Genomic DNA, 18,192 nt, shown 5'->3' with positions numbered 1-18,192 from the left:
TACAAAATGTAAAAATTAAATAACTATGAAAGTAAGTATTAATGGAAGAATTGAGTAGTGAATAAGATATAAGAATTCCCAAATAGAAAAATGGCAGAAGAAAGTTCAGCATTATATGTAATTACTTTAAATGTAAATTAATTAAACTCTTCAGTCCAAAAGCAGAAATTCGCAGAATAGATTAAAAGCATGACCCAAATACATGCTGTTTACAAGAAATTCATCTTAAATACAAAGACGGAAGTAAGTTGTATGTGAAAGGAAGGGAAATATATATATTATACAAATAATAACCCCCCCCCCAAAAAAAAACAACTGTGGTCCCTACGCTAATAAAAGGAAAAAAAAAGACTTAAAGTCAGAAATTCTTAAGCAGGACACATGTCAATACCTACTGATAAAATGGTCAATTCAACAATAGGACATAATAATTTTAAATACATATAAACTTTAGCTGAAGAGCTCGAAAATACATCAAGCAAATACAAACTTGAAGAGAGATATAGAAGGTTCTGCATTAATAGCAGGAGAATTTAATGCATCATTTTTAATAATGGATAGAACATCTAGACAGCAAATCAATAAGGGACTAGAAAACATGAAAGATACTCTAAACTAACTAGCCCTAGAAGATGTATATATAGAACACTTCACCCAACAGCAGCAGAATACATTTTCTTCTCTAGTTCACATGGATTATTGGCAAGGATAAATCATAGGTTAGGTCACAAAACAATAAATTTTAAAATATTGAAATCATAGTATGTATCTTCTCTGAGCTCAATGGATGAAACTAAGAATCAAGATCAGAGGGAGAACTGAAAAATTCACAAATACATGGAAATTAAACAATACACTTTTTTTTCTAAAACATTTTATTTTATTTTTTTATTGATTTTGTAAAAATATTACATTAAAAAAAAAAATGAGGTCCCATTCAACCCCACCACCCCACCCCACCACTCCCCCCCCCCCCCCCAGCAACATTCACTCCCATCATCATGACACATCCATTGCATTTGGTAAGTACATCTCTGGGCATCTCTGCACCTCATGGTCAATGGTCCACATCATGGCCCATACTCTCCCCCATTCCATCCAGTGGGCCCTGGGTGGATTTACAATGTCCGGTGATTGCCCCTGAAGCACCATCCAGGGCAACTCCAAGTCCCAAAGGCACCTCCACATCTCATCTCTTCCTGCCATTCCCCATACCCATCAGCCACCATGTCCACTTCTCCCACTCCATTGCCACCTTTTCTCTGTGGACCTTGGATTGGTTGTGTCTGTTGCACCTCTATGTCAAGAGGAGGCTCAGATTCCACATGGATAGTGGATGCAATCCTCCTGCTTTCAGTTGTAGGCTCTCTAAGCTCCATGGTGTGGTGGTTGTCCTTCTTCAACTCCATCTTAGCTGAGTGAGATGAGTCCAATAAATCCGATTGTAGGAGCTGGAGTCTGTTGAGGCTCAGGGCCTGGCTATCATATTGTCAGTCCAGGGATTCAAATCCCCTAATTATATCTTAAACCCCAACACCAACTACAATTCCAGTAAAGTAGCCTGAAAGTCTTATGAAAAGAGATCCCATCTGAGTCCAGTTTCATCACACAGAAACACCAGCTCCAAAGAAGAGCCAACTGACATGGCAGTGAACCCCTTCTGCCATGACCATAGAACCTGTGGGTCTCTTTAGCCCTCCAAGGAACCAATACCTGGGGATTGTATCTACTTTATCTGTCTCTTAGACTCTGCTCAGTTGTGCATAAGGGCAATCCTTCTGACAGCCTCCAGACTGTTTTTTAGAGACTCATAGCTATATAAACTCATTTCTTCTTTCCTTTTCCCCCTTACATTAGGTCAAACAGCATTTTAAAGTCATGTTATTATATGTAGACAGGGATATTAGGCTGATCCGCATCAAACCTTCAATTCAAGGTCATTTTCCAGTTGCATCATCAGTTGGTAGTTGATAGTGATCCCTCGGTGCCAGGGAGGCTCATCCCCGGGTGTCATGTCCCGCGCTGGGGGGAAGGCATTGCATTTACATGCTGAGTTTGGCTTCGAGACTGGCCACATTTGAGTAACATGAAGGCTGTCAGTCAATATACTTTTATACAACCAATGAGACATAGAAGAAATCACAGAAGAAATTAGGACATAACTTGAAGCAAATGAAAATGAAATCACAACATACCAAAACTGATGGGATGCAGAAAAGGTAGTGCTAAGAGTGAAATTTATAACTCAAAATTTTTACATTTAAAATGAATGCTCTCCGAGGGACTTAACTTTACAATTGGAGGAACTAGGAAAAGAAGAGCAAATTAAACCTACAGTGAGGAGAAGGAAGGAAATAAAAATTAGAAGGAGATAAATAGGATAGAGAGTTAAAAAACAATATTGTCAACAGAACCAATATTTGATTCTTTGAAAAATCAGCAAATTTAACAACTCTTTAGTTAGATTGACAAAGGAAAAGAGAAAGAACACAAATAACTAAAATCAGAAATGAAAGTGGGAAGAATTACTGTGGACCACAGAAACAAAAAGGATTATAAGATAATATTAGAAGCAACTGTATACCAACTATTATGTTTTTTAAATTTAGATGATATGGACAAATTCCTAGCATCATACACACTACTTACACTAAATCGAGAAGAAACAGAGGCTCTCAATAGATGATTAATAAGTAAAACAACTAAACCAGTCATCAAAAACCTCCCAAAATGAAAAGCCCTGGACCAGATGACTTTATTGATGAGTTGTACTAAACATTCAAAGAAGAATTAACACCAATCCTGCTCAAACTTTTCCAAAAAATGAAGAAGTAATAACATTTCCTACACTGTTGTATGAGCCCAGCATCACCCTAACAAAAGACAGATAAAAATATCACACTCTGGCAAGTGGATTTGGCTCAACTGACAGAGCATTTGCCTACTATATGGGAGGTCCAGAGCTCAAACCCAGGGCCTCCTGACCCATGTGGTGACCCGGCCACATGCAGTGCTGATGCACGCAAGGAGTGCTGTGCCACACAGGGGTGCCCCCTGCATAGGGAGCACCACACACAAGGAGTGTGCCCCTCACGCAGAGCTACCCTGAGCGAAAAATTGCAGCCTGTTCAGGAGTGGCTCCACACACATGGAGAGCTGATGCAACAAAAAAGAGACACAGATTCCCAGTGCTGTGGAAACGGAAGAACACACACTGAATGGACACAGAGAGGAGACAATGGGGGGAGGGGGAAGGGGAGAGAAATAAAAATTTTTTTAAAAATCTCTAAAAAGAAAATCACACACTGATGTTTGGAGGAGTATCATTAGTTATGGTTAACAAAGAACTGATGCCACCTAAGTGGCCACCAACAAATGATTGAATAAACAAAATGTGGTATATATATATATATATATATATATATATATACACAATTGAAAATGTCAGCCATAAAAAGGAATGAAGTTCTGATGTATATGACAATGTTAACCATGCAAATATAACATTGTGTGAAATAAACCTGATGAAGCAGGACAAATATTTTATAATCTTACTGATAAGAAATAATGAAAATAATAAAATCCATTGTGATATAAACTATAACACAGGTTCCCAGAGGCCAGACTAGGGATAGGGATTAGAGAGTAAATGCTTAATTGCACTAAGTTACTGTTTTTGGGTGACAGAAAAATTTGAGTAATGGATGGTGTTGATGGTAGAATAACACTATGAATTCTTATTTTGTATATATTTTATTTTGTATATGCTTTACTAGAATAAAAATTTTAAAAATAGAACTATGCAACACAAACAGTGAACCCTAGTGCAAACTATGGACTACAGTTAATGGCATATTTGTAATAATTTTGTTGCAATGGTAACAAATGTACACACTAATGCAAAGTGTTGATAGGGGAAAATGCATATTGTAGGGGAGTTTTATGAGAACTCTGTGTTTCCTGCATGATTTACTGTAAATCTACAATTTCTCTAATAAAAAGTGGAAGCTGGAAACTCTGGGTGAAAACATTATTCATTTTAAGGTGAGATAAATGCCTTTTATAACTAGTGACTTTGGTTACCTTAATAGTAGAAGGTTATCTTATTAGAATGTAGAAGAGCGACTAGAATATTGAAAATTATAGCAGAGGCTTATAATAAATGCTAAGGCGAAAAGTTTGGTTATAAAATATAAACAGATAATAGGATTTCTGAGGTGTATTCATAGTAACAATAGGGCTCTATAGCATGGAATTTAAGTGGTACTAGTGAAAGCACTTAGCTGATCAATTCCAATAGTCTTGAAATTTAAGAAAATAATTCAGAGAATTTAATTAGAGAATACACCTGAAATTAATATGTTCAGAGTAAAAGCAACTACATTGTGTCTGTCATCATACAAGGTCAAGAACATGAGTACTTCAGTAATGATATTAATTGGATGAAAAAGTCATTATGTCATCTGTGGTGCATACACTCATGCTTTTGGAATTCTTCTATCTCAAACATTACCCATCATAATTGTATTAGGGTTTCTCCAGGGATGTGTGTGTGTGTGTGTGTAAATATTATATTAAGAAATTTATTGTAAGTATTGACTCATGTGACTATGGGGATTGGGAAGTAGCACAGGCTGCAAGTTGGAAACTAGATGAAGGTAACGTTGAATTCCCCAGAAGAATCTGACTGATTGAAGTAGAGAAAGAAATTCTTTTTTCTGACTGTTGAAATTTTCATTTCTCCTTTAAGGAGTCCAACTGATTGGACAAGGGGACTCCTCTCCCCTTTTTATTTAAGACAATACACAAAGGCAATCTTCTTTGTGTATTGTATTAAATAGATGGAATTAGTTACAGATAAAATCAACAGACTAATGATTTAAATCCATCTTCAAAATGCCTCCATAGTAATAATCAGCTCGGTGCTTGCTTGACAAATAATTGGACACATAACCTAGTCAATGTGACACATGAAATTAACCATCACAGTAATGTACATGACCCTTGACTGCATACATAGGTTTATATCTATTTTATGTTCTGTAAATATTTTTTGTCATTAGGAATTCAAGTTTAATGCTTTATCAGGTGATGTTGCAATGACAACTTCCTGATGGTTTTCATCTGACCCTATAACCAATTTTTTAACCATTTTTGGGCACATGAAACCATGTTATGTAGTAACAAATCTCTACGTCTAAATCTCTACAGTTGCCTGATCATAGACACCTTGTCTTTATGCATTGTGCATATATCAGGAACTTATTTATTTCCATAAACTTCCAGCACCCACTTTTTCCTTTGATTGCATGACAATTTTAACATAATGTACATTTCCTCAGATGGAAAAAACGTTTAACCGGTGTATCACAGACAGTGCTCAATCAGAACAGAGGAAGGCTAAAATGCAGGATCAGGAGTAGGGTTCCTGCTGCCATTTCAAGCATTAACACATTAATTATTTGATTTACTTTGTAAAAAAATTATTTTGGTAACATGTGAACACACTATTTTCCATTTTAACCACTTTCATGTGTACAATTCAGTGACATTAATTACATTAATAAAATCCTATTACCCTCATTATTATCCTTTACCAAAACTTTTTATTCCCCGAACATTAACTCTTTACCCATTAATCAATAACTCTCCATTTCCTGAACTCCCACCTTAGCCCCCAGTAGTTACTTGATTCTTGATGCGGATGGAATTCTGAGAGAAAGTCAAGGCAGCAAGGGTTAAAGATACTTAGGAGACAGCTTTTTGCCTACTGGTATGGAAAATTCCAGTATTTTAACCACTGATATTGCTGTACAATTATATTGAGAATGAATGTCAGTTCTGCACTATCTGACAGAATGGACTTCTTTTTAACTACCTTTCCTTGGTTTACTTTTTATTTTTCTCTACCTAATTTTTAAACTGGCCTCTTTTTTGATAGGCAGGCATTGTTTAATCCAGTAATTCTAAACATTGTAGTCATACTGTAAGTTATCAAAAAATACACTGGACTTTTAAAACAACAGAGGATGTGTGTATCCTTTTTCTGTATCTTCCATATATTGATTGTGATACATTAATTTGCAAATTATTGAGGCACTATAACTGTACTCAGTAATGCAGTGGGACTGTGGAGAATGCAAGAAAGCAGTTAAGAGAACGGAGTAACTGGGCTAATGGGTAGAAGAAAATGGTGAGAAGACCTGAAAAAAGAAAAAAATTGAATAGGGTATAGTGAACTATAAGCATGGTATACCAAGAGTTTTGGCATAGGAGAAAACACATGTATGCATTATTATTAGAAACTGATGAGAAGAGCCTTGCTGAAAAAAAAAGTTTCATTTTATGGCATTGCAAGTAATATATCTGGAAATTATAATACAATTAGGGCCAGAGAGTATGGCTTTCAATAGCAAATTAATAGGTTAATCTTCATTTGTAATTTTATTTCCATAGTCTGTAACATAAAATATGTCCTAAAACTTGAAGTGTTTTTGTAAACTGTGTTTTAAGGCAATTAATTTGGAAATGATATGCAGAAATGTTAGAGGTTGGCAGAGGGTCATTAAAACAATCCAGCAATTTTAGTTCTAGGACATTAATCAGGAAGAAGGGAAAGTCATGTTTGTGATTTCAGACAGGGAGAACACTATGTCATAGGTGGCTCCTAACTTTACCTAAAATTGGCTCTAATTGCTATGGCAGTATTGAGGGTAGAATACATAATAGTTCATTGCCATTTTGTGGACTTTATATCTCAGCTTTTTAGGCCTGAATAACTTATGCTATAAAAATAAGAGAAAGATTGACAAGTAGATTCTTAAAACCACTTTTCATATTCTTAAATCAATTATGATATGTAACTCTAAATAATGCTCATCTGTCGTAAACAATCACTACTATGTAATTAATACTATTATCATAGCAATGATGGTAAAAATAAAAACAATAATAATTAACATTTTGGAGCCACTTATTATGTGCTATACAATGCTTAAGAGTTTTGTTACAAAGGGAACTACAATGATTTTTACTATAAGTGGAATATTAAAATGAGCTCCTAATACAATAAAGAAACAGACACAGGACATTTTAGTTAAGTGTTCACTACTGCATAGATTGTAGGGACTAAAAGAATACCAGTCCAAATCATCTATTAGAAAAAAATCCAAATTTCTTTGAAATTCTAAGTGCAAATTTTTATTATCTTACCAATTATAATATTAAAACTAAGCAAACATTTACTCTAGATCAATTAATGGCATGGCTAAATTATTTGTTTCATTTTAAATTATTAAAATTTAATAACTATTTTTAACTCCTTTGTTATTGATGGCCTAAACATAATTTATACACTTAATGTTACAACAAACAAACAAAACAGAATTTATCACCCTCTCTATTATACTGAAAATTTGTTCATATTTTCAAGACAAAAGTAAGAGCAAGTTAGACTAATATTTAGAGTCCTAGGATGCTTCTTAGTATCAAGCATTGTTAACACTAAGATTTAGGTATAGGGTTTTATATCAATGTTTCCTAGGTTTAGCATTTAAACAAAATGTGCTTTTTATAACAATATATGTCATATATTATATTGATCATACGTTTCCATTCCATTATCCTGAAACACTTATATTGAGCCTTTTAAAAGACAAAATTATTACCCAAAGAGTTTCTTCAGAATAATATTATCAAAATATGCAAAAACTTACCTCATTATTTTCTTCTTCATTCCTAAATTATACTTAATCTTTAAAATGGAGACAATGGAAGTCAAATTTTGCACTTATGGTAACACTTTGACACTTACTCATTTCAATGCATAACAGATTCTTCTTTCAAAATAATCTGACTGCCCTTGGACCTGAAGCTGAATGCTTAAATAAACATCCATTTTAATAGCTCATGATATTAATAATTTTATATATGTACCATTCATTTCATTGTGAAAAATAAATGAAACATGATTTTAAATTATGAAATGAATTGTTATGAATATAATTCTTATCCTTATAACTTTGTAATGTTTCAATAACATTCTCTTTTTCCTATCTTTATCACCTTTTTCTCCAACACATATACATAGAGGTATATGATAGCAGGACATGTAGATGCTAGTCATGTAATGCTGATGGTGACAGGTTTTAGTTTTATTGTTTCTAAAGGTAACATTAATAGCAATATTCTTATGATGTATATATCCAATGTATGAAAAGTTGCCAGTTTATAAAGTCAATGCACTGTTCAAACTCTGATAAGAGGGAAGTAGATATGTACCAAATGACTCAGCAGCATATTAAATTTCAAATCACCTACTATTAGCTTTACCATGGGTAATAACAAAACTTCTACTTTGTACAGAGTAAGAGGTGAAGAAGGATGATCTAGACTGTAGGGACATTTTGATTAGTCCAAATTCTCAAGAGGTAAAGGTTGGGTTGATAATTAATGAATGATTGTATGGAATAGAGCTATGGCAAACAGAGCCTTGGTAGTCTCCTCTGAGAGCTTTCTGTTAATTATTTCTGATACCCTCATAATGCATATGTGGAGTAAAATAGTCACTATCATTTTGGTCCAATAGTTCTGATGCTAACCCTATTACATAGTTTTGTTGTTTTTTGGAGGAGGAGGTGCTTGGGGGTATAGGAAAATAAATATATCTGGGTAAAACGAAACTAAATGTTGACCATGTTTCAGTCAGGTTTTGTTGCCTAATAAACAATCACAAATGCCAGTGGCACATAAAAAATAAGCATTTATTTCTTACTCACAAATCTGGGCTTACCTGAGTGGTCTCTGGATTATGGTGAAACAGTGGCAGAAGTTGATAGAAGTTAGAGACCAATCACATAAGCACCTTTGAAGGTTCAACTCATGTTATGAGCAATTACATCTCATTTTCCAAATCAAATCACATGATCAAGGCCAAAATGAAACAACAAGGAAATAAATTTACCTCGACCGTACCAAGAATGTGGATTTAAAATACTACTGCAGATAATGAAGAATTGAGAGCAATAATTCAAGCTACCCCATTCACTTTGTTCTCTTTCACACTAAGGAGAAATCTGTCTTACCGCTTTCCTTTTCAGGAAGGAGCATTCCATCTTGGCTTTTCACTGATTCTAAACCCTTATTATCCAACTTGAATGTGGGAGAACTGGAATGCAAGAAATTAAAGGTATAATTTCTTTGGGATGGAGGAAGAGTAATGGTTGGAAAACAATATCATTTTAAAGAGATGATGGGGAGGAGTTAAAATGAGGTATGGAGAGATCATGCCTCTCGTGCAAGAGAAAATGTCTGCATTGAATTGAAAAGACACAATTTAAATGATTCTAAATAACTGAAGAAAGAGGACAAGGGAATCAAGTCCTTTGTAATGTCATATGGTATTCATAGGACACATGGCTTGATGACTGAGAGTACTTGGCTTCTAAGCTAATGTTCAAAAATATAGGATAAGAAAGCGAAGGGGAGAAATGTGTTATGCAGATTTGTTATGAAAAAAAAAATGTTTTTTGGGATCATTCCCAAGACTCTGAACAAGGATTGGGTTGTGTGTGTGTGTGTGTGTGCACGCGTGCATGTGTGTGTTTAATATAAGACTGGCCCTTTTTCACTGGAGTAGAATAAGTCCTCTCCAGCCTCAGGCACTTTAAAGGCCAGGGCAAGAGTATGTGGAGTGGCATCCAAAAATCCAAAGAATCTACACTCTTACAGTTCTTACAGGTATTGTCTGTCCTATTCCTTTTACTCAGCACTTCCTTTGTTCCTGTAAACATCTTTCAATCTTGCTTGACCCCTTATACCTATATTCTTTTACCTACCATACAATAAAATATATTAATATTTGTGAGCAGTTAGGAGTTGAGTCTTATTTGTAGCTGGCCTTTTATAATAAAAGTAAACTTTCAAAGGGGAAATGGGGGGGAAAAACAACTTATCATTGAACTAGCTTATTTGTATCAGACTTCCAGACTCATCCTGTCTTATTCTTCACAGATAAAGGGGGCACCAGTTTCCATTGTTCCCATCTTGGTCACAGAAGCACTATCTGCCAGTATATTTTCTTATATCAGTTGATTTTCAGGATATCAGGTGACTCTTCTTAGTCCTGGTAGTCATTCATTTAAAACAGAACAAATAATATTTACATTTATATCCGAAGGTGATTATAAGGATCAAAACACTGTAACATATCATAGAAATCAATTGACTGATTCAGGGGTGCAGAAGTATCATTTACTTTTAATTTTCTATAAATCAAGCTGATTTATCATTCTGAGTCTTTAATCCACTTAGTTGGCAGAAACTCTGGTTATGCCAGAGTTCTGAAAGAAGATTCTCATCTATTCTTTGGCCATAAGAACATTCAAGTCATTGCTGAGAAATCCTTTTTACCTTTCCCAGGACCCTTGCAGTTCAAGCAGTGTTCTGCTCCAGTGCCCCCCTTAGCATTTGGAATCCCTTGCAAGGCTACTTTGATTACCTGCACACATTTTACTTTCTGAGATGTTGCCTCTTCTTGAAGAATACTGCTTTTGGACCCATAGATTTCTTAGTCCTCAATCTTTCCCTTAAATAGAAGAATAGCTTCTCTCTTGATGATGGTCAGGGTAGTCTATGAAAAAAATCTCCACTATTTTAGAATCTTGTACCACTTTTATCACTTGTTTTTGGTGGCAACTTTGTTTTAACTCCACTACTTGCTTATTAGCTATGTGCATTTTTGTTCTACAATTTCCGTGGTTAAGGCTTAAAATAAGCATCTTTTACTTATCACAGTCTAACTTCAGATAATATTATAAATTTAGTATAAAAATCATACATGATATTGCATATTATTCACAGTCTTTGTGCAATGGTTTTTATTTATTTTATTGAACATATGTAAATTTGTATAAACATTATTTTAATTTTTCTTTTAAATAATAAATTGTCCTTGGTCAAATTTTTAAAAATAAGGAAAATTAACAAGACTCCTATGCAGAATTATAGCGTTCTTTCTCTTTCTAGCTTCCTTTTTCTACCCATTTTCCCTGACTGAGTTGTCAAACTACACTTTCTTTCTCCTCAACATAGTGAGATCGCTAGAAGATTTTGCTATGACCCATTAACTTCCTTCAGATAGTAACTTGAGCCAATCATAGTAACCTGAGCCAATCACGGTTTCTTTCTTTCTCGGAAATCACTGAAATAAGTTATTTTATATATTTTTTCTGAGTTTTAGTAGTTCATAGCACAAGGCAATTGCTATAGGAGCTAAAGCAGAAGTCTAGAGGCAGGGCAAAATAATTCTAATACTATACGCATTCTGTATCAAAAAGAATATGAAGGAACACTTGAAAACTCATTTTATGAGATTATCAGTACCCTGATACTAAAACCAAACAGACATAAGAAAAGAAAATGTCAGACCAATATTCTGTATAAAACAAAATCCAGCAATATATAAAAAGGATAACATCTGGTCATTAAATGGGTTTTATCCAAGAAATTCATCATAGTGGATTAATACTTGAAAAGCAATCAATACAATTTACCACAATTACAGACTATAAAAGAAACAAATGTGATCATCGCGATAGAAGAAAAAAATAAAAATAAAAACCAAAAAAAAATCATTTGATAAAATTCAATACCTATTCAAGTTCCTTAGGCAACTAGTAAAGAAGCACATTCTGATAAAGGGCACATCCCAAATATTTACAGCTAAAATATACTTAATGGTTAGTGTGTTTCCTCCAATATCAACAAAACAAGGATATCTACTCTTACCATCTTTTTCAACATTGTACTAAGATCCTAGCTATAAATCAAGAAAAACCAGTAAAATCCATACGTATTGGAAGGAAAATAAAACTGTCTTTCTTTATAGACCACAGTATATTCTACATGGAGAAATTCTAGACATCTACATATATGGTAAAAGAATTAATATGTGAGTTTAGCAAGTTCACAGTGTACAAAATCAATATAAAATGTCTATTGTATTTCTATATTAACAATGAACATTTGAAAACATAAGTTAAAAACTACATGACTTTTACAAAAGCATTCAACAACATCAAATTCTTAAAGATAATTTTGTGAAAATATTTCCAATACCTCTACGTTGAATTATTCCAAACACAGCTGAGAGAAGTAAGGAAGGCCAACAAAGCTAAGAGAGATGCATCACATTTAAGGATCAGAACAGTCAGTATTATGAAGATGTCAATATCCTCCTAAACTGACCTATTGATTCACTATAGATTCAATATAATCCCAATTTAAACCCTAACAGGGGAGAGATATGGCTCAAGAGGTTGAGGATTTGCTTCCCACATGGGAGGCCCTGGGTTTGGTTCCCAGTGTTGCCTAGGAAAAAACACAAAACAGAAAAACAACAAGGAGCAAAAACAAACAAAAACCAACTCAGGAAAGCCCATGTGGCTCAGTGGTTGAATGTCGGCTTCGCACATGCAAGGTCCCAGGTTTAATCCCTGGTGCCCAGTACCTCAAAAACAAACAAACAAGTAAACAAACAAACAAAACTCTATCTGATTTTTGTAGAAGTAAATAAGCTGTTTCTAAATGGACATTTTGTTGCACCTCTGCTTTTCAACCTGAATTTTAATGTAATCTATTTCAATTACAGTACTTTAATAAAATCCATGTAACAAGGGAAAAACAGAGGAAAGGTAGTATGATATCCAATATTTTCAGAGTAGCCGAATTAAAAATGTGCTTTGCCAAAAACAAAAGAATGAAGAGACAGTCAGAGTAAAATTTACATAGATGTTCATAAAAATAAAAATTCTAGCATATGCCATTAGCAGGAGTAAAAGCAAGATTTAATCATTGAGTTCACATGTGCTTTTCAAATCTAGCAAGGGACAGTGTCCTTTAATACAAAATACCACACAAATATTTTAATATTTCTATACATTCATTTATCCTTTAGCTATCAAAAATGCTTTATTTATAGAAAATTGTGTGTGTAATCGGAAAAAAGATACGATAAAACAATGCACAAAGATTTCATGAACATAATATTAGAGGACACATATTCACTTGCAAACACAATCACAATCATACATTTAGCAAGATAATTCACATGAAAAATATTCATGTTACAGGACCTGAAATATAGAGAAGTTAAATATCATTCTCAAGCTTGGAAACTTGATGACTTTATGATGGCAGTACCATGATGTCAACTCAAATCTATTTTGTTTTAAAACTTTGAAGTGAACATTTTCTAACTATATGTGCACACATATACACACTTAGACTCAAGTTTTCAAATTTAAAGTATTCCTTAATGACAATATCTGTGAATTTTTTCATATTTCAATTAGCTCTTTCACATAATACAAATGCTACCTTTCTAAGGAATTGAAAGTAAATTTTTAAAAATAAGAAATTTCCTTTAAGAAAAAGAAAATTTAACCTTTTGTGCTTTACAATAAAGATAGTCTAATAGTAGGATCCTTATATTCATCAAATATTAAAAGGTCAAAAATTTTTGGAATTGACTCAACAGAGATGGGAAGAGAAGAAGTGAACATATTAAGATTTCATAGCACTCTGGAAAAGAAAAAATGCAACAGTAGCTGATGGAAGATAAGGAGTCAAGGGAGTTAGTTAGTTAATTTTTGAAGATAGTGTAAGATGTTCATATCCTGAGGTTAATGAGAGAGAGAAATGAGCATGGAACCAGGAAAGGTGAGGGCAATCCCTGGAAAATGTTCTTGAATAGATGAGAGTAGATGAAATTTGGTCACAGGCAAAGGAGAGATCCTTTTAAGAACCACAGACAGGGCATCTGGAATAACAGGGGAGAAAAGAAAATATGTGATTATATATGCAATGGTTTTGTAGTTGTACTACAAGGAATACATCAACGTGGTCTTTTTATTCTGTTTCAGTGAAATAGAAGTAATAAGAGGGTAGAACACACATATACCCTGTACAGAAAATAGTTAATCTGGAAGGCATTAACACTGCTATCCTTAGAAAGACTTATTGGCAAGGTCAGGCCTTGGCTAGTGTCTGGGAACTTGTATTGTGAGAGGATTTACAACATTCCAAGAGCTATTGAGAGTAGTTTACTCTGCCAAAACTATTTGTTCAAATAATGCAGTTTACGCTGAACACCTGTGTGATGGTTAGGTAATGTATCAACGCCACCAGGTAATGGTGCCCAGTTGTCTGGTCAAGCAAGCACAGGACTAATTGTAATACAAGGATATTTCCTGGACTTTAATCATCAGTGAGTTGATTGCATAGATGGCTGATTACATCTACCATGAACTAAGGAGATTGCCATCCCCCTCAGTGATGTCTCATCCAGTCAGCTGACAGCCTTAAAGGGGAAGTGATTTCAGCATTGAGTGAGAGAATTCCTATCTCTATGTCAGACAGCCAGTGTCTCTTGGGAACTGATAAAGAATCTTCATCTTAGGCCCTGGTTTGCAGCCCGCCCTGCAGAATTGGGACTTGTGCATTCCCACAGTTGCATGAGAGAATTTTATAAAATCTCAAACTATTTACAGATATCTCCTATCAGTTCTGTTTCCCTAGAGAACCCTGACTAATACACCCTGTTTTCCTTCTGGGAATCTGGAAATTTAGTACATGCTAGGCAGAAGGTGCTTCTCTTTTCAGAAGCTAATAAGTATCCTGGGTACCAAGACTATGTAAGCAATATTTCACACAGGTTGTCACAACTCATTGCTGGAGCAATAAAACATATCTTGGATGAATTTGTTGGAAGAAGACTTTCAGAAGTTTGTGCCTGGTTTGCCCTGAAATTCACCCACGTTCCTTTCTCCTTTGCAGATTTTGCTTTGTATCCTTTCACTATAAAATTCATAGGTGTAGGTATAACTATATGCTAAGTCCTGTGAATCCTTTTAGCACATCATAAAACATAGGGGTGGTCATTGGACTTCTTGGCTCATACACACACACCTGCACCTGAACCTACACCTGTATATGGTTCAAATATTAAACAATCTGGATCAATAACTTAATCTATGATGAGTAGACCTGTTTTCTCCCAGTGTTGAGAAAATTTTATTCAACTATTAATGTATTTATAAATCCAAGTTAAAGTAATAAATGTGACAAAATAGTAGTAAAATATTAAAACTATTTTAATTTTTAAAATTCCTAAAAATTTAAATAGGTTTAGGACATGAGTTAAAATTTCAGAATTAATGATATCTTGGGGTTGGATATGAGGAATCGGTTGTGGGCTTTAATATACTAGCTACTTACAATTTGACTGCCAATGATAACAAGAATTAAAAATGTTGGGTAGGAAATAAAAAATAGGAATACTTTGTTAAAGAATATAAAAGTTGGAGTCAAAAATATAAAAAGAAAGGACAGATGTAAGAAATTGTAACTTTATGGAAAAATATAGAGCTCAAAGTAAAAAAAAAAAAAAACCTGATATTTTAAGCATCAATCTAGAGATTAACAGAGAATTAAAGAACTTCAAATTCTATCTAAAGACATTTCTCAGAATTCAAGACAAAGTCAGAAGAGATAGTAACTAAGAGAAGATAGGTGATGTCAAATGAGATTTAACATTTGAGATCAGAATTTTGGAATAATATAAAAAATAGACTGTGAAAGAGGCAAAATATGAAGGAATATGTTTTATGAAAAAATGAAAGATTTCTTATACTGCTTTGTTAACAGTAAGCACTATAAATAAAATGAAGTTCACTGACAATCACTTAATAAAATCACAGAATGTCAAAATCAAATAGATCTCAAAACAAAACAGCAACTGTGAATAGAAAGGGTACTCACAAATAACAACAAACAAATCAATACAAATTTATCAATAGAAATAGTGAAAACTATAAGACAGTATAACGGCGTCGTCATGTATTAACAGAGATAGAAATTCCCACACTAAAATTTCCCTCCGTTTAATGCAAATTCTAGAATGAAAATGAAATATAATATTTTATACTAAAAAGTAACAATTTACTATTAATAGACTTCACTAAAATAAGTTTTTAAAGGCTATACTTCAAGAAAATGGAAAATGATATCTGAGTAAATGTGAAATGCAAGAAAAAAGATGAAAATGGTAAACATATAAGTAATAATAAATGTTTACTGTATTAAAACCAATGAAAATATCTAAATAAATTTGATGGTATAAAAACATAGCTAAACAAAAAGTTGGACATTTCTAAACATAAAAAAGAACAGGGATAAGGGGAGTTAAAGTGCTATAAGATCCTTAAGGGAGTGAGGGGGATGGGGAATATATGGGGACCTCGTATTTTTTTAATGTAACATTAAGAAAATAAAGACAAAAATAAATAAATAAATAAATATAAATAAAGTTACAGACTATAGTCTGGCATATTTTGATGATTAAAAAAAAGATCCTTAAGGGAGAGATATTCGTAGTTTTTCTAAATATGTAATAACGTTTTCAAGAACAAACAATAAATAGAAGAAATAGAATGAACTAGAATGTAAATGTCACTCAGTCAGAAGAAAAAAAAATTGCTCTGCCTTTAATATGGAATTTAGCAAATGTAGATGCTATATCCATATCACTTAAATCATTATTGGAGGTGAATTTCTTGTACTAGCATGTAATTAGGTCAGGGTTTTTATTTTGTTGCAGGCTATTTGTTTTTTAATCTATCCTGATCATCTCCATTCTCTTCTTTTAATGGGTGTATTTAGACATTTTATAATTAATATAATTATTGGTATATTAGAGTTTGTCTGATATTTTTTATTATTTTGGATTGTTCCCTTTATTATTCATTTTTTCTTATTTTCTGTTTTCCTGTATTTTATTTATACCATCTTTGCACTTCATTTTGATATGTCTATATGTTTTCTGAGTGCATTTCTTTGAATATGTGTGTGCTGGTGGTTGCTCTAGGTACTACATGATACTTACATAAATTTATCAAAATTTATTATTGTTGACAAATTTGAGTAAAGTAGAGAAAACATATCTCTTTAAGCACCTTTACCTACCCTCATTTATAAATAATTGTCTTAAATATTTCCTCTATATACTTTGAGAACCATATCAGACAATGCTATGAGCCCTTAAATTGCTATTGTTTAAGCTAACCCATTGTATGGTCTTTGTTTTAGCAGCCAGAAGACTGACAACAGAATTATTCTCAAGAACAATCAGGGACCTTTGCGTTGTTACAGGATGGCCACCACTGCCACCACATATTAATGTTCCTCTAATTTCAAATCTCATTTAACAACATTTTCAGGAAAATTTTATCCTTGAAGTCTCTATTGCCATCTTGTCAGTATTATATCCAATTTTACTGAACTTCTACTTTTTAATCTTTCTCTTCCATCACCAGATTATATGGACTTTACATTTAAGTTTTATTCTGGGTTTTGTTCTAAGATATTATTTAGTAATTGGTGTTTAGCCATATTGCACTTAAGGCCTTGTTCATGATTTTTTTGATAGCCATATGGAGAACCTGAGGATATGAACAGGTTAGGTACAAATCTTTTAATCCTTGAAACAAAGGTCTGGGGAGGAGTCAAAGAAATGAATCTTGATTGGGGATAGACCACTGTTTCTTTTCCTGATCATAATTGATATCTTACCCGGATCCCAGAAAATAAAACAAAATTCTAGTTTGATGTTGCCCTGAATTTTCCTGACATTTTTTTGGACACCACATTCTCCTTCAAAATATCATTGCCCTCTTGATATCAGGACATTTTCTACTATTCTAGACCATTCTCCTTTCAAAGATGACATATAAGGTATTCTTTGCATTAATATGTATTACAAGTGATTATACCTTGTTTTCATTTAGACTGGGTTTGCTCAGAAACAGGGAGATGATTCATACATCTTTACAGCCACCTTATAAAGTTATAGCCAAGCAGAAAATACTGCCAGCGACAATCAAGTAAACATGATTGTTAAGATATCATGACCTTTCGTATTTAACAAAATTTTACACCTTTTTGTTTGATTTGGCCATTTCCCAGTTCTATGACCTTGTTCTATGGCTTGCCATTAGCAAGTACAAGAATTACCTAATGCATTCCATAAAGACTTTTCCAACCTAATGAGAAAAATGAATTTTCTCTTTGGATTTTTAAAGAAGGTTTTTAACTATTGCACATTTTAACTTTTCATCAAATTAAAAAATGGAATAG

Source organism: Dasypus novemcinctus, chromosome 1 (assembly GCF_030445035.2).
Source record: "Dasypus novemcinctus isolate mDasNov1 chromosome 1, mDasNov1.1.hap2, whole genome shotgun sequence".
In the NCBI taxonomy this organism is placed as follows: Eukaryota; Metazoa; Chordata; class Mammalia; order Cingulata; family Dasypodidae; genus Dasypus; species Dasypus novemcinctus.
This window is presented reverse-complemented; position numbering follows the sequence as displayed.